General features: G+C 45.8%; 1 protein-coding gene across 1 annotated transcript in view; it reads left to right on the top strand.

The window, feature by feature from the left end:
• Positions 1–12,518: 12,518 nt before the first annotated feature.
• The window catches only part of COL22A1 (collagen type XXII alpha 1 chain), a 304,788-nt gene continuing 290,887 nt past the window's right edge, over positions 12,519–26,419 (top strand). Inside the window, exon 1 of the mRNA XM_029913401.1 lies at positions 12,519–12,901. The gene's annotated coding sequence lies outside the window, so the exon portion shown is untranslated. The remainder of the gene's footprint in view (positions 12,902–26,419) is intronic.

Genomic DNA, 26,419 nt, shown 5'->3' with positions numbered 1-26,419 from the left:
GGGGGCACTGCCTAGGGAGGGCAGCTTTAACCTCCAGCTGTGGCCCCGCTAAGTTCTCCAGTAGCACGTACAACCAGCACGTTCTCCAGGCACCCCTTCACACTCCCGCCCCAGCCCACGCTGCCCACGTCAGGATTACTTCCCCCTAGGTATGCCATTAACCTAGAGGTTAAGTCAGGCCAGCCAGAGCCAAGTACTCTGCCACCCTTACCCCATTCAGAGCCCTGGCACCCTTTATTTCCAGGCCTTCAGACACGTGTCCACACCAGACAGTTGTCTTCAAGATCACTTGAATTAAGATTCATAAGGGAGGTTTTCATGGAATGCTGTATTGAATCCTCTACTAAACTCAATGGTAAAGTCCCTTCTCACCACCGGAGTGGTGGAACAGGGCCTTAAATCTGTGCTAAAGAGGCTGATGAGGATTCTTCCAGTGTATCTGGCGTTATGGCAGCCTACCATACCCCTTCTCCAGGACACGGGGTGTGTCAGGGTGGAGAGGGGGGCACGGTGGGTCCAGGTGGGGCATGGCCAGAATGCTCCAACTGGCACCAGAACAGAGCTGCGACAGCTCAGCATTGGGAAAGGTGTAAAGGTGACGTAAAGTCACCGTACCCTCTCCCCTTCATGGCTACACTGACTGTAACTGATTACCGCGTCCAACAGCTGCCACATTTCCTGCATCCGGTAAGGGCCCGAGCCTGCACATGCTCCCTGCGGAGGCCAGGGCTTTCCACCGTGCATTTCATGGGATGTGCTATGCTTCGTAATAAGCACTTGCAGGGTTGGGGCCTTGTTGTATAATTCTGTGAATAAATCAATCCAGGAGAGCTGGTCAAAAATTGACACTATTTTTCCAAACACCTCATTGTTTCAAAAAAAATGAACATTTCTACAATAAATTTTTTTGCTGGGAAAGGGCCACTTTTGGGGGAGAAAATTGTTTTTGGCAGTGTTGCAATGACGTTTTTTGCTGTCCTTGCTTGTTATGTATACACCTCAGCTGCTTATTGCTTAATATATTAATAATAATATTAATGTTTTCTCCTAGACTTGCTGGTCACCCCTGATGCCCAAACACTTCAGCTGAGAGTCCAATCAAAATGTCACTCAGCTATTATGGTGATGGGGGTTAGACAAGGTTTATTCCCAGCTCCCGTGAAACTAAGAGGCCTTGTGCCAGGGTTACTCCTGGAAACCATTACTCTCTCCTTCTCCTGCAGTTTCATTTTTTAACCTTCTCCGGGAGTTCCTAGGTGTGTCCTTACTGTGAGTATGTTTTATCCCCCAGTGACCTTCAGTGGGGCTGGCTATAGAACAGCTGCCATCCCGTCTGTGTGCAGAAAGGCTGTCTCTGAGCAGGGGCAACTCTATGTATTTTGCTGCCCCAAGCACGGCAGTCAGGCGGCTTTTGGCGGTGCGCCTGTGGGAGGTCCGCTGGTAAGGCGAATTCGGCGGCACGCCTGCGGGAGGTCCCACAGTCCCGCGCCTTCAGCGTACCCGCCGCCGAATTGCTGCTGAAACCGCGGGACCGGCGGACCTCCCGGAGGCATGCCACCGAAGGCAGCCTGACTGCCGCCCTCATGGCGACTGGCAGGCCGCCTGGAGCGCTGGTGCCTGGAGCCGCCCGTGTCTCTGAGGCATTATGTTCCTGCCTTTTGCCTTGCCCTGTGTTGGTGGGTAGGAGGAGAGAAGCAGTCTTTGAAGTAAACTCAGAGATGTAACTCATACATGTTACCTGCACACACACAGGTGTGAAGGCTTGTCATGAGAGCATGTCGCTGAGCAGTTCTCACATTGTATGTCCTGCTGTCCGCTCTGAATCCGTTTCCGTTTGCATTTCTAGTCAGCGCCTTCTCCCATTATTGGCTGGGACAATGTGGGAATGTGTTAGCTGTGCACTGGGATAATGAGTACTTTATCTCTCCGTATTGCCTCAGGAGAGAGAAGGGTTTATTAATACACATTCCCTTTTGTCAGCAAGCACTCAAGCATCTGAATGTGGCCAATACCCACCCCTGCGTTCCCAGGACCATCGCTTTCTCATGGTGTCTCTCAGAGCACTTTGCCTTCAGCCACAACAGCAGGAATGTGAAGGTTTCCTTCTAGGTCATCTACCGATGCGCATGGAGTTGCCTGCTGCAAGATGTTTTAAAGAACAGCATTGCTGGCACCTCGCTCCTCTTCTCTTCCATAAGCCCTCCCAAAATGGGCTGTATTTCTGGCCTCACGCAATTGACTTTCCTCCCAAGCCCAGATGCCCCACAGCACTCTGTCGTTAGAGATGCAAAGAGCAGCACAGCACAGCTCCTTCCCCAATCAGCCCAAAGGGCAGAAGTTCTTAATTCACCTGACAGAAATGAAGTCCCTGAGGATCCTGGGTTGACCTCACTCATCTCTGCTCTTACAGTCCTTACGTCAGACCAGAGCTGTGCAGAGACTCAGGAAAGATGCAAAGCCTCCCAACGAGAGCAGCATGGCAAACAGAACCAGCTTCTACACTTATAATGGATGCCATTTTCATGGAGAGGCAACTGCACTTTCTCTGAACTTTGAAGATGGCTGCCAGACATGTAGGCCCTGACGACACTCCAGGTACAATCATATCAGGGAATTTACTTCTAATATGGCTTCCCCCCAACTAGGTTACAAACTTTGCTCCACTTTTCAGAATAGTTTCTGGCCTCCCTGACACATACATTGCTGCCCCACCTTGGTCTGTTCAAAATGCTGCCGCTAAACCCATCTTCCTGGCCCATCACTCTGACCATGCCACCCCCTTCCAATCCCTTCATTGGCTCCCCACTTTCCACCATGTGACATTCAAGCTTCTCAGACCTGCTTTCAGGGGCCTTCCCAGCTCTGCCCTCCCCACATATCAGGTCTTGTCTCAGCATATCGCGTCTCCTGCTCCTTCCATCCAGCAATGATGCCAGCCTGGAACACCTGCTTCTGTGCTTCTCTCTTTGCCTTCCTGCTCCCTGTCTCCTTATGCAGAGAACCCTCCTTGAACCAGTCCTTTAACCCATTGCCCTCTCCCGCTTCCTATCTCTCCTCACATCCCCTACCCCACCCCTGGTAGGGTAGTTGAGTAGCTAATCCCTTTCTCCACAGAGGAATCTACCTCAGCAAAACAGAACATCACCAAAGAACCCCAACCCTCTCAAAGCAGAGCTCCTTACTTCACACCTGCCTTTCCTCAGTCATTCTCCCTACCAATAACAAACCATCCCACCTCCCTACTGCTTCACTCACGGTTTTGCTTTCATTCTTTCCCTTGATTTCTCTTTCCCAAAATGTCATGTCACACAATGGCATATCCACCAGATCACATACACATTTTTCAAATTACGAACAAATCCTTGAAGCCAAATGTTGTCTTTGATGTCCGGGGCCTTTTTTTTTTTTCATTCTCCCACGTTGTTTTGCAAACAGACGTTGACTGACTGAGTGTGCTTGGCGTGGGCACTGCAACATTGTTTTTTCTGTAAGCTGATGTTTAACTGAAAGCAAAATTATACACACCTAGTAAATATACCACATATGTGGTGCTTGTATCCAGGCTTCTTTAGTCGTAAGTAATGTCCCATCTCAAGCACATGCTGCTAAAACCTTTCTACCACACCACTTATGCTCTCTGTAGTCTACATACACATTCTCTTACATCTGATTCACTGTTTTCACACTGACTGCAGGTTCAGTTGCTTTAGTAAACCCTATAGCTGATATGATGTGACACTGCAGTTAAATGAGGTTTCTTTCAGTCACATGAGCAAACACTCAATACAAAGGACAATGTTATACATCAGTGCAAACTTGAGAAGAGGCCATTCCAATGGGATTAATTTTGGACTAATGTACTATGAACAAGGATGGCAGAAGTGGGTCCATAATGATTTGGCCGGGACATCAGAGTAGATGCCCTCTACTCTTATAAAATTTGCTGTGAGGCCTTTAGTTTTCACAAGTGCATGAAACCTTAGTCTTACATCTCATTCAAAATATGGTTCTTATTGTGTTTCACAATTATGTCACTATCCTTAACCTTAGGGCCACAATTCTCATCTTGAAGTCCTGTTATCTCTTGTGTTTCTTGCTATACGAGGATGCTTTCAGTCAAAATGACCTTTAGTTTACATAAATAGAAAGACAAACTGAAGACCATATGCAAATATATGATCACCTGGCAAGGACACAGTGTGCACCTTGCCTGACAATCTGCACCGAACTCTGAGAACAAAATGGCTGCAGAATTCTGCACAAGGTGAATGTATGTAATGATGTTCCAGCCCAGCAAGTTATGGTTTTTTTAAAAAGAGTAAGAATCTGGAATTACAGCCACTTTGCTGCTTGTATACAGTCAGACGGCCAGATCATACAAGTGAGATGCCAATCTGGCCTGGAAGAGCTGGACAACTTGCAGTTAGATTTTGCATGCAGCAACCTAAAGATATGAAGCCAGATCCTCAATTGCTGTAAACCAGCCTAGCTCCATTGAAATCAGGGCAGCTAGACTCATTTATATACCAGTTGATGATGTGGCCCAGGATATGAGAGGACACAGGTGAGTTTGTAATGCACTAAAGCCAGATCCTTCAAAGCTGGCATCATGCCGAAGAAAGGCTGTTAAATCAGTGATACTATTTCCAGCAAATGCCGCTGCGCAATGCATTGTCTAGCTGAGTCAGTAAGTTGAAGACCTAAACAGAAACCCCAGTATTGAACTGTATCAGTGGCACTAAAATAGCAGCCTGTTCTCAAATGTGCATTGATGTATTACTTGATGCAGTCGCTCAGCACCACACAAGTTAGCTCTTGCAATTGGGAAAAAAATCATTTAATTATAGAACTGCATTGTCACATAATACCAGCTATCGCATCTACTGACGCTACCGAACCTGAATTCAATATGAACATGCAACCATTGAATCAGATCTAAGAAAATGGCATAGTATATGTTTCTATACAGGTCAGAAACCTTTTATTTATATTACTAGTGCCTAACTCAGTTGTGCATTGCTTTTAGAGCCTATGATGGAGATAGCCATGTGATAACTTGCAATTACCTTGTACCTTTGACTGTCTCACCTGCACTCTGCCCATTACTGCATCTCTAGCAGGAGTCCTGCTAACATTTCAAACCACTGAACAGCTTCAGTCACCAATACTTTTTTAAATCAAGCTGTCATAAAAATGTCTCCTCCTTTTCTCCAAAGTAGAATTTTCTGCTTAAAATTATGCAGAGGACAAGGATGGGGCAATATTTAACCCTGCAGCAGTGACAAATTTCTGGTCCAATATCCCACAATTTTTCAAACACTGGGTTAAATTGTTTATAATGCTGATCTGCATATGTAGGGTAAAAACTTGGATATCATGGAGAGAGATGCCTTAGAAAAACCATTGATCAGATGATACAGGATGAGATAATTTATTAGGGAAAAAAGACATGCTTAGAACGCAGCTATGTCCTCTGCAGTGACTGAGAGATGACTTCAGTGTTTTATAATTATGTTTACAATTGATTTTTATTGAATGGGATTTGGGAATAGCTGGAGATATGAATGCAGGTTTAAAATAGAAGAACTCTCTAGGATGTAGGTAGCCAAATAAAGAAAAACCTGTTTAAAGAGCAGGCAGTATGTTGTAAAATGCTTATCATACATCAGTTTTGTAGAAAATGTGCTGTTTTGAAAACAATGGGGTTTATAGAAATATTTGGTTTTCATTCAGATTTATAAGTGAAAATGGGTGTATGATATTTTAATTTCAGCACTGGATTTAGCAACTTGATTTCTAAAACACAAGTGATTTGTGAATCAGGGGAGGGTATTGGCAAATCCTACAATTTATTAATGGAAACCAGCCAATCACCACTAGGGTGAAAAGATTATGCTTTACAGATGTTTACATTCCACTTGGCAGTTTCCTTTTCATTTCTGTACATCGAAATGAATACAGCTGCTCAAAAATTTTCCAACTGAAGAGTGTGGAGCTGTCATTTTAAGACACACCCCATTTTCTAGGAACATCGGAATTGCCAGGCTGGATCGGTCCTGAGGTCCGTCTAATCCAGTATCCAGTCTCTCACAGTGGTCAGAAGGAGATGTTCCAGAGCAAAGTGTAAGAACCCCACAGCAGGCAGATACAGGATAATTGGCCACCCACATTAGGTCTCATCCTGACCTCTCAGAGATTGGCTTAAGCCTTAAGTTTAATATCCCTCCTACTTTTTTGGTAGCATTAACTATTATAACTCTGAATATTTTTTGTTTTCTATGTAAACACCCAGTTCCTTTTTTAAACTTGTAAATTCTTTGTCTCAACAACTTCCTGTGGCCATGAGTTCCACCACCTGATTAAATGGTGTGTGAAAAGGTATTTTCTTTGATCAGTTTTGAATTCCTCGCCTTTTAATTGAATGGAATGTCCCTTAGTCTTGTGTTATGAGACGGGGGAACAGATGCTCCCAATCTACCTTCTCTAAACCATTTGATATTTTAATATAATACATGATTTATATAATTTCCTTTGTTCTATTTTCCTTTTCTTTCAGGTAAATGTCATGCTGCCTTTGAGAGAACAAAAACCTGAGGTGGCTTCTTTTTGCTGGAAAAAACCTCGTACATTCTAAGTTCAGGAAGTGATTAGAACAGAACGCTTAGAATAACCAATCAGAGCAGAGAAGCATTGCATAATCACAGTATAGTTATTGAGAAATAACTGTCCAGTGATTACGCAACTATCTGCATTCAGATTGACTAATAGTTGTCGGTCAAGTAAATCACTGGGTTTTGCATACTGTATAGTTACTGAGAGGTAACTGTACAGTGATTATGCAAATCAGAGACCTGCAATCGGAATGCAAGGAATTGCAAAACTGGGGCAAACCTTTACAGTTATGCATCAGTACAGTATCTCTGAACTCCAGTGGTTTGAGATTAAACCATTTAATTATAAATACCTAAAAAGAGAGAAACTTCAAGTTACCATTCTTAAATCCCCTAAAGATCTTATATATGTATGAACTTTATATAGAGACATTTTGATACAGGAAAGATTTCATTTTGTGTTGCTAACCACATGGCTCCAAAGGTAGGGGTAACTAGCAACACATTGAACTATTAGGTTTGCCAGAAGAGAACCTGTGATAAACTGTTGCTTAATGCATACAGCTGTGAAACAAGTAGATGAGGGAATAGATATTTATGTGAACAATTTGTATTTGAATACAATAGTGTTAGAGTATATAGGAAGGACATCACTGAATGTAATACTCAAGTTTAATGCACCACTTGACCTATTCAATTATGATTGATGAAGCTAGAACAACAGTTGGTGGAGAGAAAAGCTCCCTTTTCTGTTACAAAGCTAACAAATGCTTCAAAAGAAAGTTCAAGTGCTAGAAAGAGAGAAACCACAGCACTCTATGCTGGTCCTTTGAAGTTATGCAAAGTTAAAGTTTAATTAATTGATTATAAAGCAAATCAGACTGATGAAGACAAGTGCTATGCTAAGTGGTAGTATTCATCTTATTTTATGTTGTTCTGTTATGGGCTTATGTCTGCTGCTCAGGTCTAGAGGGGATTCATCTACTCAGCCTTCTGCTTTTTGTAATACATGACTTTGGATGCTACATAGTACATGAACTGTGACTGAGGGCGGGTTGGGAAACACACCTGCTCAAAATGGCATATAAGGGTAGATATTTATGCTATTGTACATCTATTGTAAAAGCATATGCACTGCTTCTGCCGAGAGTGCCAGGAACAACCGTGCAACCATTCCACTAGCTGGCCGCAGGATAAGTGCACAGCTGAAACCTCGGCAAGTACCTTAACTTTCTACACTGGCTCATAGATGTTCTCTCTTCTACGCCCACAAGCTGAAGTGTCAGCCCAGAGTTTTAACTCATGCCCAGCATTGCAAAGAATTTGTAAAAAGCCAAGCTTATTACAAATATTAAATTTAAGCCCCAGTTCAGCAAGGCACAAAAGCACATGCTCGCTGATTAAGTGCTTTGCTGAATTGGGACCTTACTCATTGCACTAATGTGATGGTCCCTGCAGGAGAAGGGATGGGGAATAGCAGTAAAAGATGATGATCTTTCTCCATTAGCAGAGCTTGTTTTTACCCCCATAGGAAATCCAGGTGATAATTAATATATCTTGCCATGGTTGTGGACCTAATAGGTCTTTTTACTCCTAAGCTATTTATGGTCACATACAGTGGCCCTGAAGCAGTCCAAGGAATGTGTGAGACCCTAAGTCAGGAATAACACGTACCTCATAGAATATCAAGGTTGGAAGGGACCTTAGGAGGTCATCTAGTCCAACCACCCCCTGCTCAAAGCAGGACCAATCCCCAGATAGATTTTTCCCCAGTTCCCTAAATGGCCCCTCTCAAGGATTGAGTTCATAACCCTGAGTTTAGCAGGCCAATGCTCAAACCACTGAGCTATCCCTCCCACTTATCAGTAGTAACACCCTGGACTGAGGGACACAGGGAGAGAGAACATCTGTCACAGGAAGAGTGTTATAAACATAATGCTAGAGCAAAATCTTTCCCAGCCCTTTCTAATCCTGATTTCCTTTCCTTAGTTTCAACTGAACTAAGAGTGTCCAGATAGGCTTTTGCAGCTGGTTTAAATAAACTGGTTTAAAACCACACCTCACATTAAAGCAGCTTGGTGAGTTTGCAAACTCATGATCTCTGCTTTTTAATCTCCCTAGGTGTTAAAAAGAATCAGATGTTTCTAGCTAACTCGTTAGGGGATTGTGAGCATTAACGAGGGATCGATTATGCCTTTAGGCATAGCCCTAAGGAAGGATCAGTCAGTGTATAGGTGCACCACCCCCGGGGGAGTACTGGCAGGTATTGTGTACACAGATGACCCCCAGAGCTCTCCTGATGCAGTGGAATGGGTGAGTATAATTTGTGGGTGCCATATTTTGAGTGGCTCTGCCTGTTCCTCACCCACTTGATACCTGGAGGTGGGGAGTATCTAGCACCCATCCCCTGTGCTTCCCACCCCAACTTGAGCTCAGGTCTGAGTAGCCTTAACACAGGAGGAAGTTGGATCCATACTTCCCTATGTGGCTGTGTTAGGGGCTAGTTACGTTCAAGCCTAATATTATTGTCACTTGAATATACACTGACAGGCATGTGATGGTAGGTTATTGTGTGGAAAAATAGCATGCATTTCTTTTCAGTGCCCACCTGCTAAGGGCTATTACCACATATATCTTAAATGTCCACGGGTAGGTGAACTTTGGAGTGAAATGTAGGTTTTATTTTTAAAAAAATCAACAAAACCGAAGGAAATGTTTGCAAAAAATTCTTATAAGAAACAATTCCTGGAAAAAAACTAATAAATATTCTCAGATTGGTTTGCAACACAAACATTGCAGCATTGCACCCGTGCATGAAAACCACAGCCAGAAAGTGGCTGGACACAAAAGTGAAACTGGACAGTTTATTTCCATTGTTGAAGTTTGTGTGGATTGCAAAATAAAGGATTTTAGAAATTCCTGCTGTTGGAAGAAACCGAAGTGGGGTTAGTAACCTGAAGGAAGCGTGGCTCCGAACCTGAGAGCGTCCCTTTCAAAAGAAACCAGACGTGAATTCGATGGATTTTTGACGTCCACAATTGTGTTGACTTCAATGGAGCTAGGCCAGCTGAAGAGCTATTCCGTTAAGAAAGTAGTAACTTAGGCATGTAGGCCAGGGGTGGGCAAACCTTTTGGCCCGAGGGCAACATTGGGGTTGCAAAACTATGGAGGGCCGGGTAGGGAAGGCTGTGCCTCCCCAAACTGCCTGGCCCCCACCCCCTATCCACCCTCTCCCACTTCCTGTCCCCTGACTGCCCCCCTCAGAACCCCCAGCCCATCCAACCCCTCCTGCTCCTTGTCCCCTGACCACCCCCCTCCCAGGACCCGCACCCACCCCTAACCGCCCCCTGGGATCCCACCCCCATCCAACCCCCCTGCTCCCAGTCCCCTGACTGCCCTGATCCCTATCCACACCCCTGCCAGGCCTCCCAGGACCCCATGCCTATCCAACCCTTCCCCATCTCCTGGCCCCTATCCACCCCCCTGACAGGCCTCCCGGGACTCCCATGCTTATCCAACCCCCCTTGACCGCCCCGCCTCCCCAGAACCTCCGCCCCATCCAACTGCTCCCTGCCCCTTAACCAACCCCCCTTGCTCCCTGTCACCTGACTGCCACCCCCAGGACCCTCCGCCCTTTATCCAACCCCCCCTGCTCCCCACCCCCTTACCATGCCACTCAGAACAGCATGTCTGGCAGCCGTGCCGCCCGGCCGGAGCCAGCCATGCTGCCGCTCTGCTCGGAAGGAGCGCTCCGCTCCACCGCCCAGAGCGCTGCCCGCGCGGTGGCGTGGCTGCGGGATGGGGGGGCAGCAGGAGAGGGGCCAGGAGCTAGCCTCCCTGGCCAGGAGCTCAAGGGCCAGGCAGAATGGTCCCGTGGGCTGGATGTGGGCCGCGGGCTGTAGTTTGCCCACCTCTGATGTAGGCCCTGATCCTGCACCGTAGATGTCAATGAGAGTTTTGCTGTTGATTTCAATGGGAGCAGGATGAAGCCCACTGTCCCACTGAATTCAGTGGACTAGACTGACCGGTAAGCACCTACTCACAGGAGCAGTCCCTTTGAACTTAATGGGACTACCATGCTTGTGCTCACCTATTGACAGTCTGCTCGCTTTGGGTCAGATTTTGTCACCTTTCCCTTCACCGAGCAGCATCGTATTTGAGAGCAGGCTGATGAAAATCAACAGGACTGCTTCCAGAGAAGGCGCCACTGAACAGGAGTGAGGGGGGCAGAATGGGCGAGTGGCAGGAGTCAGCACTGTGAATCGGGCCCTGTCCTCATCCCTATTGTGAGAGCACCACGAAGACGCGCCGCATGAACACCAAACTTCTCCTGGGCGTCTGAGTGTGGCCATTGGGTCTGTCCAGGAATGAAGAGCAGAGGCATGTGGCAGTGGGGCGGTGGGTGTAGGATGGACAGACGGCTCCAGCAAACAGGCTAGTGCTGAAATTCTACCAAAAATATCCCTGCCAAGGGCTTTTTATTTAGACACTGAGCTCAGGGAGGGTGGGAAAGAGGAGGCCACCTGTTCTCAAAGCCAAAATGGGCATTTATTTCCCAAAGCCACTAGGAATGTGTCCCCCACTCTCTGGCCCCCTTGTCATCTTCCCACAAGGGGAAAGGGGTGCTGGGTCTTCAATGTCCCCCAAGGGGCTCGAGTTCCAGCTGCTGCCAGGCTGATCTTCCCTTCCGCTTCTCCCTCTCCCCCTGCAGACAGTTATTTCAGATGCGGCTGTAAAGAGACCAAAATACTTGGCAAAGTTAGGCTATAATTGGCCCAGGAGCTGTCAGCCTCTTGCTTTTTTCCCTCTCTCCTGGGCTGCTTTAATAGTCTCTGAAACTCAATCCCCAGAGCCTCCTCCTCCACCCCTTCCCTTAAACCAGCCCCACCCTCTCCTCCACTCCTCCTCCTGCTCCCCCTTTGCCCCTCCTAAACCTGCCCCTCCCCCCCCCCTCCTCCCGCTCCCCCTCCCCTAAACCTGCCCCAACCCCCTCCTCCTGCTGCTCCCCCTCCCCTAAACCTGCCCTAGCCCCTTCCTCCTCCCCTAAACCTGCCACTAGCCCCCTCCTCCTGTTGCTCCTCCTCCCCTAAACCTGCCCAACCCCCTTCTCCCATTCCCCCTCCCCCAAACCTGCCCCAACCCCCTCCTCCCACTTTGCCCCGCTCCCCTCCCCTAAACCTGCCTAGCCCCTTCCTGCTGCTCCTCCTCCACTAAACCTGCCACTAGCCCCCTCCTCCCGCTCTGCCCTTGCTCCCCTCCCCTAAACCTGCCCAACCCTGTCCCAGCCCCCTCCTCCTGCTGCTCCCCCTTCCCTAAACCTACCCCTAACCCCTTCTCCTCTCAGCCATCTGACTCTAACCCCCTCCTCCCAGGTCTCCCTCTTTGCCTCCAGCTCCTTCCTCATCTTCCTCCCCCTCCCTATCTCCCTTTTGCCCCCTGCTTTACATCAGCCCCAACCCCCTTCTCCCTCTCCCCCAAACCAGCCCATCACCCTTTTCTGTCAGCCTCCTCCTGCTCTGCAGCTCCACTCCTGTCTCCACACCCTGTCCCCTCCTCTCTCTCTCTCCCCTCAGCAAACCCCATTATAAACCCTTTCCCCTCCTCCCTCATGTACACCCTCAAATCAGCCCCTCACCCCTTCTCTCAGCCCCTCCCTCCCCAAACCAGACCCTAGTCACCTTCCTCTCTGCTCCCTCCCTCCCTCCATCCCTTCCTCCTTAAACCACTCTCTGGCCCCCTCTCCTCCTAAAGCTTCATCCCCTCCCCTCCAATCCAAGATCGCTCCCTCCCTTATCCCTCTCCCTTCCTTTCACCACACCCCCTACCCCTCTTCCCTCCCTCAACCCCTCCCCCCCCCCCCCTTTCCCAGATCCCAGTTCATTACACTTTCCAGCTCTCTCCCTCAGAGACTAGTCTAACCCCGAGCATTGTCCCTACTCAGGGCTGCTTCTCTTGTAGTTAAATCATCTCTCCCTGGAGTTGGACTCCTTCATATTCCCTCAATCCCTTCTAGCTGTATTTACTTGTCTTTTTTCTCTGTGTGTCTGTGTCATTTTTCTCCATGTCCCTGTCGGTTGCTGGGATGTAGGATATAGAGAGTGGGGTTTTTCCTCCCCTCCAGCACCCTGCTGAGTTTTGGTGTATTTTTTTCTTCTTCTTCCAATCTGGGGGAACAAGTGCCAGTCTCCACTTTGGCTGACAACTCTGCAAAGTACTTTTCAGCTGAGTGTTGAATGTGGCTCGGGAATTGGGCGACAGTTGGCAGCTTTTCTGGTGCTTTTTTGCTACAGGTAAGAGGAATTTTTGTAATCCTAACAGCCATGCACTATAAATATCTGAAGACAACCCTGGTTTATTAGTTTGGATCCATTTTTTTTTCTTTGCGCACTGTGGGTGAAACTAGTGCAGAAGTTTTTGTAGACATGTAGCAACAGGATCTGGAGTTAATGATACAAGAAAAACCAAGAGGAATTGGATTAAATTGTACATAACCCACGTTTTTTATTTTAGTCTGCAAAATTTTAACTGTGCCTACATGCTGTGCTGATGTTTCTGTCAACTTATTACAATACTGAACTTGTGGAGCCAGGTGCTATGTAACTGCTAGATTCCTGGCTGATTGTAATGAGATAGATGCAGAGACTTAGAAACTGGTAATGTCACCATTAAGGAAAATCAAAGGTTTAAAGCTGATCTGAGCTTTTTGGATGTCACAGGAGTGTTCCTTTATCACCATCATTTTTCAAGTTGATTCTGCAGGTCACACTCAGATCAGTATTTTGATTTATCTAGCCTTTTCCTGTACTTACATTTTCTACCAAACCAAACTTATTTAGTTCTGGGTAACCTTTTCGCCACCTCATATTTATTATAAAGCCACTTTGACCCAATTTCTCACTGTAGAATTTGTTTTCCTCTAAACATAGAGCTCTTGCCTAATTCAGCAGTTCTTTTTACATTTTCTTTATAGCATTTTATATATCTGATGCTCTTAGAGTGGTCATTGACTCTTTGACAGCTGACACTCTGCATCCCTTAGTGTACTTAATGCGGTGTGTGTGCATGTGCTTCCGACCTTAAAATAACACATTCCATCTGCTCTCCGTGGACCTTGAGGGGCAGCTTTTGAGAAGCAAGAACCTGCAAAATCTGTGCAGGCAACTGTACGCTTAATTTTCATCCATGCTCACTGCACTTGCATGTGCACTGCTTCAGTTTGGTATGGCAAATGATCAGCTATGCAACTGACTAGCCATTTTTGAGTGTAAATACCAGGTTTGATCATGTCGTCATGATAACAGCATGCGTGACTTAGACATGGAAGTACACACATCACGCACATGAGTGCACCCTCCCCCCACAAACCCATAAATCTGGCCTTGAAGATTCTATGACAACTTATTTTTTTGGAAGAGCAGGAGTTTTTCCTCAGTATGGTTTGCCAAGATTTCAGCTCCTGTCATTGTCATTCACGTTTTCCAGTTTACTGTTGCCTTATACATATGTGGAGGGTGCAGTTTAGTGGTGCTGTGTGTGCCTGGTTTGCAGAGTGCTTCGGGATCTTTGGGGTAAAGTGTGTCATATTCATGACAATATTTGCTATTGTACACATAATTAATAGAATTGACAACTTGTTACTATTTAAAAACTGGACTCCAGCAGGAGTGGCGGAACATCCCCTATCCCGCCTCTCCCCCTGAGGCCCCACCCCCGCCCTGCCTCTTTCCCCCTGAGGCCCCGCCCCCCCCATTCACTCCTCTTCTCTCCTGCCCCCGTTGCTCACTGCTTTTCACCTCTCCTCTCCCCTGCTCCATTTGCCCGGATCAGGAGTGACTCACCTGGAGAGCTGGGGCTGGGAGCTGCAGCTGCCCAGCTCAGATAGGAGGCAGCCCTGGCTGAGTAGAGGCTGGCGCGGGGGATGACCCAGCGCTTTCCCCACCCACAGTAACCAGAAGTAGATCTGAGTGGACACTATTGGGTCCCCTCTTCCACTAGACTTTCCAGTTGAAAACTGGGCACCTGGCCACCCTAATCTGTTACAAAATTTACCGAGTATTATTACAGAGTAATGGTTGGGAGTCAGTATTGCAGACTCATGGGACTACTTGTATGCGTAAGTTGAGCTCAGCATGAGTACAGGCAATTAGAAAGACTTTTACTACCGTGATGATGATGAACGGGGATATTTTACTCTCAGAATATCTACAAAAATGCTGCAGTTCTCATTGGGCTCGACTGTTCCAGTAGATATGGCTCCTGCTATGGGGCAGTGTGGAGTTTCTCTACTGGGATTCTGCCCAGTGGAAACCAAGGCACAGAGACGTTCAGAGCCACATCCTGAGCTCCGTTACAGCAGCCCAAGCCTGGAGAGTCTCCATTGACTTACATAAGAATACAAGAACGGTCCCACTGGGTCAGGCCAATGGTCCGTCTAGCCCAGGATCCTGTTCCCGACAGTGGCCAGTGCCAGGTGCACTGTGTAACCAGACTTCAGTGGAATTGCTCTGGATTTAACTGAGGCCAGAATCTGGTCCTGCAGGACTTGCCTAAAGTCACTCAGGAGATCGATGGGCAGAGTCAGGATTGGAAGTCAGGCCTTCTGACTTCAGTCCCCAAGCTCTAACCAGTAGACACTGATGCCTCAATTGATCATTTTGGGGCCAAGTCTTGTTCACTTGATCAATGGAGGTAATCTCCTTGATTTGAGTGAGACCACTCGCATGAGTGAGACGAGGAAGCTTTGGCTGGGGCCAATTCTTCCACTCTTTACTCATATGGCACAACCCATGGAGTAAAGTACTACTCAGTATTAGAGTTAGGCCTGGGGGCTGGCTGTAGGCTCTTCCTGGAGGAATAAAAATCTTTGGGTGGGTTTCCTGAGCTCTGAGACGTGTGTCTGTGAGAGAGAATCTGTATATGCATACGCTGAATCCTCGCCTGCCTCCCATTGCTGACTTTTCAGATATTTTAGGGCAAACATTTCTCTTACATGCCAGAGCTAGCTCTTGATGGAGACTACGCTATTTCAAAAGAGATTCCTTTGCCTCCAATGCACATTAGAACTCTCGTTAAAATATGTTTCTTGCAAAATGCTTTGTAATTATGTCTGCTTCAAAGAAAACGTCAATTTGTCATTGTATGGCTTTTTCTCTTGAGACCTATTTTTTTTTAATCATCGTTAAATGCTTGCAGTTTTCGCTCTTAAACTTTTCCCCCCTTCCCGTCGTTGGTGGCAGAGCCTTCCAGAAAACCGCACCTATTAGGCTCACGGTGCCCTGTTACTCAGGTCCACTTGGAAACCTGTTGCTGTTTGTCCCTGTACTATGACACCTCAACTATCTGAAGCAGGGTAAAATCCCCCAACCTCTCTTAATTACACTGAAAAGTCCCTTAATGGTCCATAATTATTCCGTGTTCCCTATTTTTTTGAACAGTCACGGGTCCTTGTACCTTCCCACCTTCCATGTGTGGAACGCCCACTGAAGTTAAGACATCAGCGTTTCCCAGTAAAGGTTGTACTGTAATACATTCCCTCCAGCCCAGACCTGGTGGCACGTCCCGCGGTCTTCACTCAGGCCAAGCTGCGACTATGCAATGAATAAGACTGTATCATTTAGTCCTTGCTATATAGCAATGTGTTAAGGGAACCAAAATGTGCAGAAATCACTGGATTATAGCTGAGGGCTTGTGAAAAGGTGTTTGAAATTCCTATGGCACGTTTGGCAGTAGCAGGGGAGTGGTACTGGAGCAAGGACACCAGTAGTGATCTCATAATAATCCTGAAACAGGCTCCCTCTTGGCTTTAACTTGTTCTCTCCTTTACTACACAGAGGCTGCATTTGATGCATCTTTAATGGGCCCATTCCCGCTCCCACTGAAATTAATGGGGGAGTTTGCAATTTACTTCAGTGGAAATAGCACCTTGCATCACACTCCAAAAGTTTGCATATGCAAACCTGATCAAGATGTCTATGTCCCAGCTTGCTTAGCTGAACCATGATATTTTCCATTTGGAATGGCTTATGCAAATGTTTTTCCCCCCATTTTTGCTTTGGGTAGGTGTTCAGCCCTTAAGGTTCCCTTCGAGCTTTGGGTTTGAACAAACCCCCAAACTCAGAGCACATCTTGGCCAGCGCCACCAAGTCTTACCTGGTTTTGGGTCAAAACCAGCATGTTCTGTATCTTTTCTCCCCCGAAGTTGTAAGTTCAGACCAGGTCTTTTTAAAACCCAGGTTTCAGGTTGGTAACGTAACAAAAAAACCCAGACAAATACACTGCTCTACAGCCAAAATGCTTCTGAAATAAATGTAGTCAAACTTTACTAATTCTGGGTCACTGAGAACGAAAATGATGCTTAAAATTTTTGATTGGCTCTAGTTTTCAAGATATACTATTGGGTCAGTATATACGACCCTTGACTTGGGAATGGCGGAGGATAAGTGAGTTATAAAGGGAAGGGATCTCAATTTAAACCAGAAATGACTAAAATACATCTTTGACTGGATCTATGAATAAATCTATGACTGGGTTTGGACAGTACTTGCTTTTTAGGCAAAACAATGAATGATGCAATCTGAAGCTGGTATTGCGTCATACATGCATGATATGAATTGCATCATGTTATTCCTAGAAGTCATGGATGATGCAATCATAACAAAGCTTACATCACTCTGCTGAACAAATTGCCCTATATCAGCTCTAGAAATCATACAGTGTCGTGCTCTCTTATTTGTCAGTGTTTGATTTTGCAAAGAGACACATTTCTGTTTAGCCAAGTGAGCAGAGATGCCTCGTACTTGTGTGAACAGTGCAGATAACTTCTGCTATGTTTGTGGTGAAGTGACTTTTGCATCACAAAAGCGCAGTATAACCACTATGGTTAAGAAAGCCTATCACCTTTATTTTGGCTGCAAAATTGGAGATCAGGACAAGAGGTGGGCCCCACACATATGCTGCAACACTTGTGCAACAAATCTTCACCAGTGGTTGAACAGGAAAAAGAAATCTATGCCTTTTGCAGTGCCAATGATTTGGAGAGAGCCAACAGATCATACCAGCAATTGTTACTTCTGCATGGTGCCTCCAGTTGGGAAAGGTGTGTCAAAGAAGAAAAAGTGGACTGTGCATTATCCAAACATTCCATCAGCTATACGCCCAGTACCCCACGGAGAAGGACTGCCGGTTCCTGATGCACCAGAATCATTCTCACTTGAGTCAGACGAGGAAGAGGATGAAACTTCTGGTCCTGAACCATCAATGTCACAGGACCCACATTTTCTCCCATCCTCCTCCTCTGAACCACACCTCATAACACAAGGTGAACTGAATGACCTTGTCAGGGATTTGGAACTACCCAAGAGTAAGGCAGAGCTGTTGGGCTCCAGACTACAGCAGTGGAATCTCCTGGCAGGTGATTTTAGGGTTTCCATGTTCCGTGACCGTCAAAAGGACCTTGTCCCATTCTTTTTCATGGAAGGTGATCTTGTAGCCTGCAACAACATCGATGGTGTGATGGCAGCCCTCAACATCGTTCACGATCCAGATGAGTGGAGACTGTTCATTGATTCATCGAAGACGAGTCTTAAAGCTGTTTTACTGCATAATGGCAATGTTTTGCCATCAATTCCAGTTGGTCATGCAGTCCATATGAAGGAAACCTATGACAACATGAAACAACTTTTGAGGTGCATAAACTATGACCAACATCAGTGGCAGCTTTGTGGCGATTTGAAGGTTGTTGCTCTCTTGCTTGGTCTGCAGACTGGATACACAAAGTACTGCTGTTTTCTCTGCGAATGGGATAGTCGTGCAAGAGATTCCCACTACATCAAGAAAGATTGGCCACTCCGACAGTCATTGGAGCCTGGGAGGAAAAGTGTTCAGCATCCACCACTTGTTGAATCAAGGAAGATTTTGTTACCACCCTTACACATCAAGCTGGGTCTGATGAAGAACTTTGTCAAGGCCATTGACAAAACACAAGCAGCTTTCAAGTACCTCCGTGGAAAATTTCCAAGGTTAAGTGAAGCTAAGATAAAGGAAGGTGTCTTTGTTGGTCCTCAGATTCGTGAACTTCTTCGAGATGATGCATTTGACCATGCACTGCGTGGCAAGGAAAAGACGGCATGGAAAGCCTTCCAGTTAGTGGCAATAAATTTTCTCGGAAACAACAAGGCAGACAACTACAGGTTGTTGGTGGAAAACCTCCTCAAGGCATACAAAAGCCTTGGTTGCAACATGTCACTAAAGATACATTTTTTGCACTCTCATCTAGATTTTTTTTCCACCGAACTGCGGAGCAGTGAGCGACGAGCACGGCGAGCGATTTCACCAGGACATTGCAACAATGGAGAAACGCTATCAGGGCAAATGGAGCCCATCAATGCTTGCAGACTATTGCTGGACAGTGACAAGAGATGCTCCATTTAATGAATACAAGAGACAAGCCAAGAAGCGCCGAGTAGACACTGAATAGGACTAAACTATGTACATAATAGTTTTTTGCCTTTTGTGTCATAATAAATTTTATTTATATAACCCTTTTGCTGATTTTTAAAGTGTTACATAAACAGGACAGGTGAAATATTATCATGTAAAGCAACCATAAACACATGAAAAGACCTAGGTTTACAATTTATGATTAAAACTCTACTATCTACACAATATACATAGACATAAAATGTAAAAACTTAAATATCTTAGAAACAGTAGCCAGTTGTTTTAATTGTCATATTTGAATTCAGCACATCAAAATACATAATAAATAGCACATTTTATCTCTGAAGCAGACGACTTCTCAAAAATTGTAGACCAGTGATATCAGCCACTTTCAGGTTTCATTGCAAAAGCTCCACGAGTTATGTATGTATTTATTTATTTGGAATGCAGTCATTAATAATCACGAATGATAACTTGTATCAAGGGGCATCAGCAGCCAATTGAAGGTGGCTGTAACTTTACATGCTATCAGTTGAGGGATGATCTGTGCCTGAGTCCTGGAATTGAAGGAAGGTCTGGAAATCAGGAGACCTTGACTCTAAATCTAGCTCTGCAACAGAGGTGCTGCTAACCTTGGGCAAGTCACTTATCCTCTGTATACTCTCCAGTTCCCCATCTGCAAATAATAGAATTTACCTACCTTACTGGACCTGATTTTCAGGAAGTACTGAAGATTTTCTCTCTGAAATCTTGACTCCCTCTTGCTGTGGATCTTGAGTCAGCCGCTGGCTGGGAAAGCTCTGGCAATATGGCTTTATTGAAGTTGCTCTACCAGGGGAAGCAGGGCTCCAGAGACCCACAGCTGGTGTGGACACATAGGGAATCTTTGGGAAGGCCCTGAGCCCATGAAGACTAGGGGATCTGCAGGATTTGGACCACCAATCCTCCCTTTTGTCCCAAATGCTGTGTAATGGAAGAGAATACAATGGGAACTCCATGACAGTAGCCAAGCAGGGCTTCCTCCGCCTTCCACGGGTATGACTAATGTGGGGGAACGCAACGGCCAGTATTCATGTTTTTACTCCATTTATGAAGGAAATTGGACAGATAGCATAGACTAGTGATGAGAAAAGGGCTTCTCAACCTTTTGTATGCCACACATCCTTTTTTCCGTATCAGGTCCCCATCCCTTCTAGTTGGGGTCTAGCTGGGAAACCCCCTTCCCAGGTAGCCATATGAGAAGTGTAGGGTGGCCATGACCAGGGTGGCATGACCCCTCCCTTTCCCCCCCATTGAGACGCCTTGAGTTAGAGTATGGGTCTGGGAGCTAGGTCCTGCTGAGTTCTCGTTACACTTCTGCTACTGATTTAGGTCCTGACTCAGCTGTGATTTAAGAATGAGCTTAAGTCCCGTCAAAGATAGCAAAGTACTTAAGCATGTGCACTGAATTGGAGCCGTTTGCTGAATCAGGGCCTTACTGTATGGCTGTGGGAAAGGCACTTAATTTCTTTGCTTGTTTCCTACTTAGTAACATGGGGATTATAATATTTACTTTCCAACTTCCCAGGGTGCTATGAGGACTAGCTAGCTAATGTTTGCAGAGCACTCTAAAAATGTTGAGCTATACAAGTGCTATTTATTATTACCTTGGCTGGCGACGGAGCGGTATCGTAGACCAGAGCTCTAATTTGGAGTGGAATAAAAAGTAACTCCTCACAGTAATAAGCAACTATGGCCAGACAGGTTACACAACAGATACTGAACTTCCTGGCAGAATCGGGAAAGGTAACTTAATGCAGTATTGTGTGTAGCAAAACAATGTTTCCTTGTGTTTCTAGAAACAACGTGAGAACTATAGAACTGATCCTTTGCCCACTGAAGTAAATGGGAGTTTTGCTGTTCATTTTAGTGGGTGCAGAAATAGACCCTTGATGAACACCAGGATTGCCATCACCGGGTCTTTGCCTCTCTGTATATAATGGCCAAGACCCGATGCCTTGGAAGAATGAGTGTCTGCACTCCACTAATGCACCTATCCATTTGTGCTACACTATCTCTGATGCAGGGAGGAGAATTACTGCCTGATCCTGGCCCATCAGTTAGTTTAAAATTGCTTCTGAAATACTTCTTAAATGGTTCTACGGTGGTGGTTTCCAATCTCTTCCATCCTAGAACTCCCCTTTCACCCAGCCAGGAGCTAGTTAGAACCCCTGCCATTTACCAATATAGGAAGGGCAGGCTGGTCCTCACCCCTGATATCTGTTCTGAGTCCCAGTTTGAGAACCCATGTTCTATAGCAACAGCAACCCAGCCCCTTCCTGAGAATCCTATTTAAAGCTCAGGATGGACTGAGTTGGACAAAGCTGGCCATAAACAATACAAACCACCGGGGTGGGTCAACTATAATTTACACAAGCCGTCTGTGCCCTGAAATGGGGTTAGGAATGAATGTCTTTGGCAAGTGAGAGACCTAACACTTGGAGAGCACTTTCAGGCCGGGTTACACTGTCGCATGGATTTCCCCAACACAATCATGTTTGCTTTGCTAGTGCTGATATCTCCGAGTTAATCTACTATGTTGGAAAACAATGTTTGCATCTACCAGGTTATCCCAATCTGTTTACTCTGGCATCGATGTGGTTCATTACAAATATAGCCTTGGCTCGCTCTAGTGTTGAGGTATTCCCTGAGTTTGGTTTAAGTGCCTGAATTGGATTGTCGTAATGCACTGAATGTTCGCCCTTAATGAGTTTAGTATGAGGTGTCAAAATAGCGATATTATTCTGTAGTATTGCCAGTCTAGGGAACTTTTAGCTCTATTGACATTTAGCACACTTTTGGATTCATGCTTTTTTTTTTTTTTTTTTTTTAATCTATCTTCAGCCAAAACTTTATTGTTCTTTACTCAGGTGCAATTTTTGCAGTTGCTACTTGCTTAAGCCTGTCAAATTACAGAGCTGCTGATAGGATCTAAGGTATTTCCTTCCAAAACAGTACGGTTTACATTGATTGAGATAAAAAGAAAGCGGTTGGCATGTCAGTGGAAATTCCCTTCTCCACAGAGGGAAGTTTATCCCCGGAGATGCCTTAGAAATTCCTGTTGCATCTCAGTTCTGACTAAAGCTGCTATTTAACCCCTCTATTGCAGAAAAGCGTTTATAATTGTGAATGTTGCAATTGTATCAAGTGATGAAGCCATGCAGTGTGTGTCCTGACTGTCACCCTTGGCACGAGAAACAAAAAAAATCCACCCCACCTCTCCTCTCAAAGGGCTTTATGTAGCCAGGAATCACATCACTCATTTCTGAGCGGTATGCAGCATCTGTTTAATACCTCACAGCCACAAGACCCAATAGTTCTGGGCAGCAAATGAAACAGCATCTCTCTTAATCAAATGAAACAGCAAGGGAAGCGTATGAGTAGGCACAATTTTCAACCCACGTTACAGCTTGACAGTGGCGTTGACACTTGTGCCCTAGGAAAATATACCATGAGATCTTTGATGAGCCCCATAGATCGAGACGGCGTCTTCAGCCGCATACTACCTCCTAACTGCAGATTAGGGCATTGTTTCAGTCACAATTCAGAGAGAAGAGGGCCACGTAGGAATGATCAGTGATGCTTCCTGAAGCACCTGGAGTTTCTCTGGCGGTGCCCCATCCTAGCACTGACCAAGCTCAACTCTGCTCAACTTGTAAGATCCGAAGGACCTAGGGTGACCAGATAGCAAGTGTGGAAAAATTGGGACAGGGAGTGAGGGGTAATATAAAACAAAGCCCCGAATATTGGGACTGTCCCTATAAAATTGAGACATCTGGTCACCCTAGCAGGACCACAACCTGGGATGGTATGGATGCAAAAAAGGGCCTTCATAACCGACTCTGCCAGAGATACTGCCAGGCATGTTATAGTCCAGGGATCGGCAACCTTTGGCACGTGGCTTGCCAGGGTAAGCACCCTGGCGGGCCGGGCCGGTTTGCTTACCTGCCGTGTCCGCAGGTTTGGCCGATCGCGGTTCCCACTGGCCATGGTTTGCCATCCCAGGCCAGTGGGGGCTGCGGGAAGTGGCAGCCAGCACATCCCTTGGCCCGAGCCACTTCCCGCAGCCCCCATTGGCCTGGAGAAAGAAAAAGATATCCCCTTTAACAGATGGATTGAGGACATTTTGTTTGAGCCTCATAACTCACCTAGTATGATACTTGAGTTGTTTCAGACTAATTTCCTGCCCCCCCCCCCCGCCCCCTCCGATACATACATCTTGCTGTTTAATTGTAGTGCCACCTGTGGTGTAATTCTGAGAGCTCTTGTTTTTATGTTTTCTGCGGGCTCTTCTTAATTACACGGTAAGTACTTTTCTATGATTGATTCTTGAAATTAAAACAGCTTCACCACTGGGCCTTTATATTTTTTCTGCATTTCCCTCCCTTGGGTTCCTTATGGAGTCTGTTGCTTTACTTTGTCACTTCAGTTATTTGCATTTTTCAAAGTTCTTTTTCCTTCTATATCTTTTCAGTTGATTGCGTTGTCTGTCTTTTTCTACTTTCTGCCGCCTCCCTCACTCCTCCTTGACAGTAGGTTCCTCTGGTGGTTTGTTTTCCCCCCCCCCCGTCCTTTATTTATTATTTGTGTTGCGATAGCATCGAAAGGCCTGCGCCCCATTGCCCTGGGTGCCGTACAAATATAAACCAAAGAGGCCCTGCCCCAAAGAGCTTGCAGTCTAAGCATCAGACTAGAGACACTGGTGAGTAAAACAGTCAGATGGGGGAAGCACAAGGTAACAATGAGTCGATTCCAATCAGCATGATAAGCCGTGTTCACAGCTTACCAGCTGTCTAACCGTTTCGCTTCCATCCCTAGCTTTTGCTCTCAGTTGCTCAGTGCCCATCCAGAGGCCGCCTTTTACTTAATAATAATCGAGTAGGCTGCCCCCTGCTAGCACAGGAGTCCACAGGAAGAACTCAGTCTTTCTGGGCTTTTAGGAGACTGTCTTCTCTAGGGGAGGAGTTTGGTGGGGATTCCCAGTTTTGCAGGTCTGGAGGATCCACAGGGAAGGGCACCAAAGATATGCATAGGCAGGAGCCATCTTGCATTGATAGATGCTGGTCCCTCTCCATAGCTGTGCTAGCCTCTCCTCTTCTCTGGCAACATGGCTCCATTAGGACCCATGTTGTCCTTGGTCAAGTCCCTTTGAAGCTGCTGAGGGCATCTCCACAGGAGTTAATGGTGCTGCAGGAAGTAGTATTAACTCTCTCTCTCTCTCTCAAAAATGAGTGAGTAGAGGACAGTATCATGGAGAGCAGGTGGTCCTTCATCCACCTCGTCTTTCTTTGGCCCACCCTTTAAGACCTGTGGAGGGAAGATGTCATGGAGCACCAGCAGTGGGGTTTAACATGGCTAGTGGGAGTTCTGCTTTATTGTATTGCACTAGCAGCTACAGGCCTGGGCCCCATTGTGTGTGTGGGTGTGTGTGTGTACTGTCCTGTTGCCACAGCATTAGAAACAAAAAAAAAAAACAGGTGGATGACTGGGCCAGTCATAGTGACTTTTATGTACACAGAACCTTTCATCCCAAAAGGACACACAGTGCTTTACAAACTTTGAAATGAACTACAGAATTTACTCCACTCACGGCTGAAACACAGTCACTCTGTGGTGGAACACAGCAGCTGTTTAACAGCACGCAGCAACTCTACACAAGAAGCTAGGGGAGAAAGTGAAGAAGAATCTTGTATCCACTGAAACTACCTGTCAACTTGGGTAGGCAGGATGGTCCAAATTCATCCAAGGTGTAAGCCTGCCCACTGAAGTCAAGAATGTTTCACTAGGAATGAAATTGGCCCAGTGAAATCATAATTGGAATTTGGCTGGCGCTTTTAGTGGAAAAACAAATTAATCTGAATGTCCATTTCCATTGATGCCCTATTTGAGATGAAATAATGTATAATTGTGATTTTTTTTTTCTCCCCTAAAATTGGTCTGTAGAACATGGATTTGCTGCTGTCAGTCATGAGTTGTTTGTGGTTTAAAAAAAAAAAAAGTCTTTGGTTCTTTGAACTCTTTTTAAATTTAAATAGAAGTATAATGAGTATTCTTTGCTTGTGCCAGGTTGTTAGGAATCCCACCTTTTCATAGGTATGGCCTTCTTCCCTCGTTAACCGGCTCTCGTTGTTTAACCACCTCGGGGCTGAGCAGTTGATAAACAGTGTTAATCCATTCACTGTTCTTCTGCATGCCGTAGTATTGGATGCTAGGTGGGGGACTTTTCATCCTTTCCATTCTTATGTAGAGAATTTAAGGAGGAAAAAGTCTAATAATCTCTTTTGAATGTCTTATGTATGTGTACACATGGACTTTGTGAAATACTCTCCATTAGATTGTAAACTCTTCAGAGACAGGGATCATGTCTGTCACGGTGAGAGAGGCAGCTTGGCCGACTGGGACTTGGGAGGCCTGGGTTTAATTCCTGGTTTTACCACAGACTCTCAAAGTGACCTCAAGCAAGTCACCTAATCTCTCTGTGCCTCATTTCCCCATCTGTACAATGGGAGTGTCATAGAATGGGCTGTCCCTTTAAGGATAGGCTGGATACCGCCCTTTCCTGATGCACATTGTGGCCCTTTAAGGACCTGATCCTAATTCAGTGCAGAACAGGGGAATGCTGGGAGATGTAGTTTCCTGAAGGGTCTCGAATATGTAATCAGAGGTCTACAAGAGGCGAGCTGTGTGCTCATTCACGGGAAGAAGCTGAAAGGAGCAGGGTGGGTGTGGTAGTTGTTTCATGGGACTGATCCAGGGAGAGAGCAGACCTGGAATGTGGCTTTCTATCAGACAAGTCCAGGGAAGCCCCTTGGCCTAACACAGCTGTAAGAGAGACCAGAGTTGAAACAATATCTGGAATCATAACATTCAAAAACCAGTGGGAGAACACTTCAACCTCTCTAACCACTCAGTGACAGACTTGAAGGTGACAATTTTGCAACAAAAAACTTCAAAAACAGACTCCAAAGAGAGACTGCTGAACTTGAATTAATATGCAAATTAGATACAATTAACTTGGGTTTGAACAGAGACTGGGAATGGTTGGGTCATTACACTAATTGAAGCTATTTCCCCATGTTAAAATATCCTCACACCTTCTATGGGTCATCTCGATTATCACTTCAAAGGTTTTTTTCTCTCTCCCGCTGATGATAGCTCATCTCAATTGATTGGCCTCTTACAGTTGGTATGGCTAGTCCCACCTTTTCATGTTCTCTGTATGTATAAATATCTTCTTTCTGTGTGTTCCATTCTATGCATCCGATGAAGTGGGTTTTAGCCCAGGAAAGCTTATGCTCAAATAAATTTGTTAGTCTCTAAGGTGCCACAAG

Source organism: Terrapene carolina, unplaced genomic scaffold (genome assembly GCF_002925995.2).
Source record: "Terrapene carolina triunguis isolate 2854851 unplaced genomic scaffold, T_m_triunguis-2.0 Scaffold58, whole genome shotgun sequence".
Classification (NCBI taxonomy): Eukaryota; Metazoa; Chordata; order Testudines; family Emydidae; genus Terrapene; species Terrapene triunguis.
The sequence above is the reverse complement of the archived record's forward strand: the minus strand, read 5'-3'. Positions and strand labels throughout refer to the sequence as shown.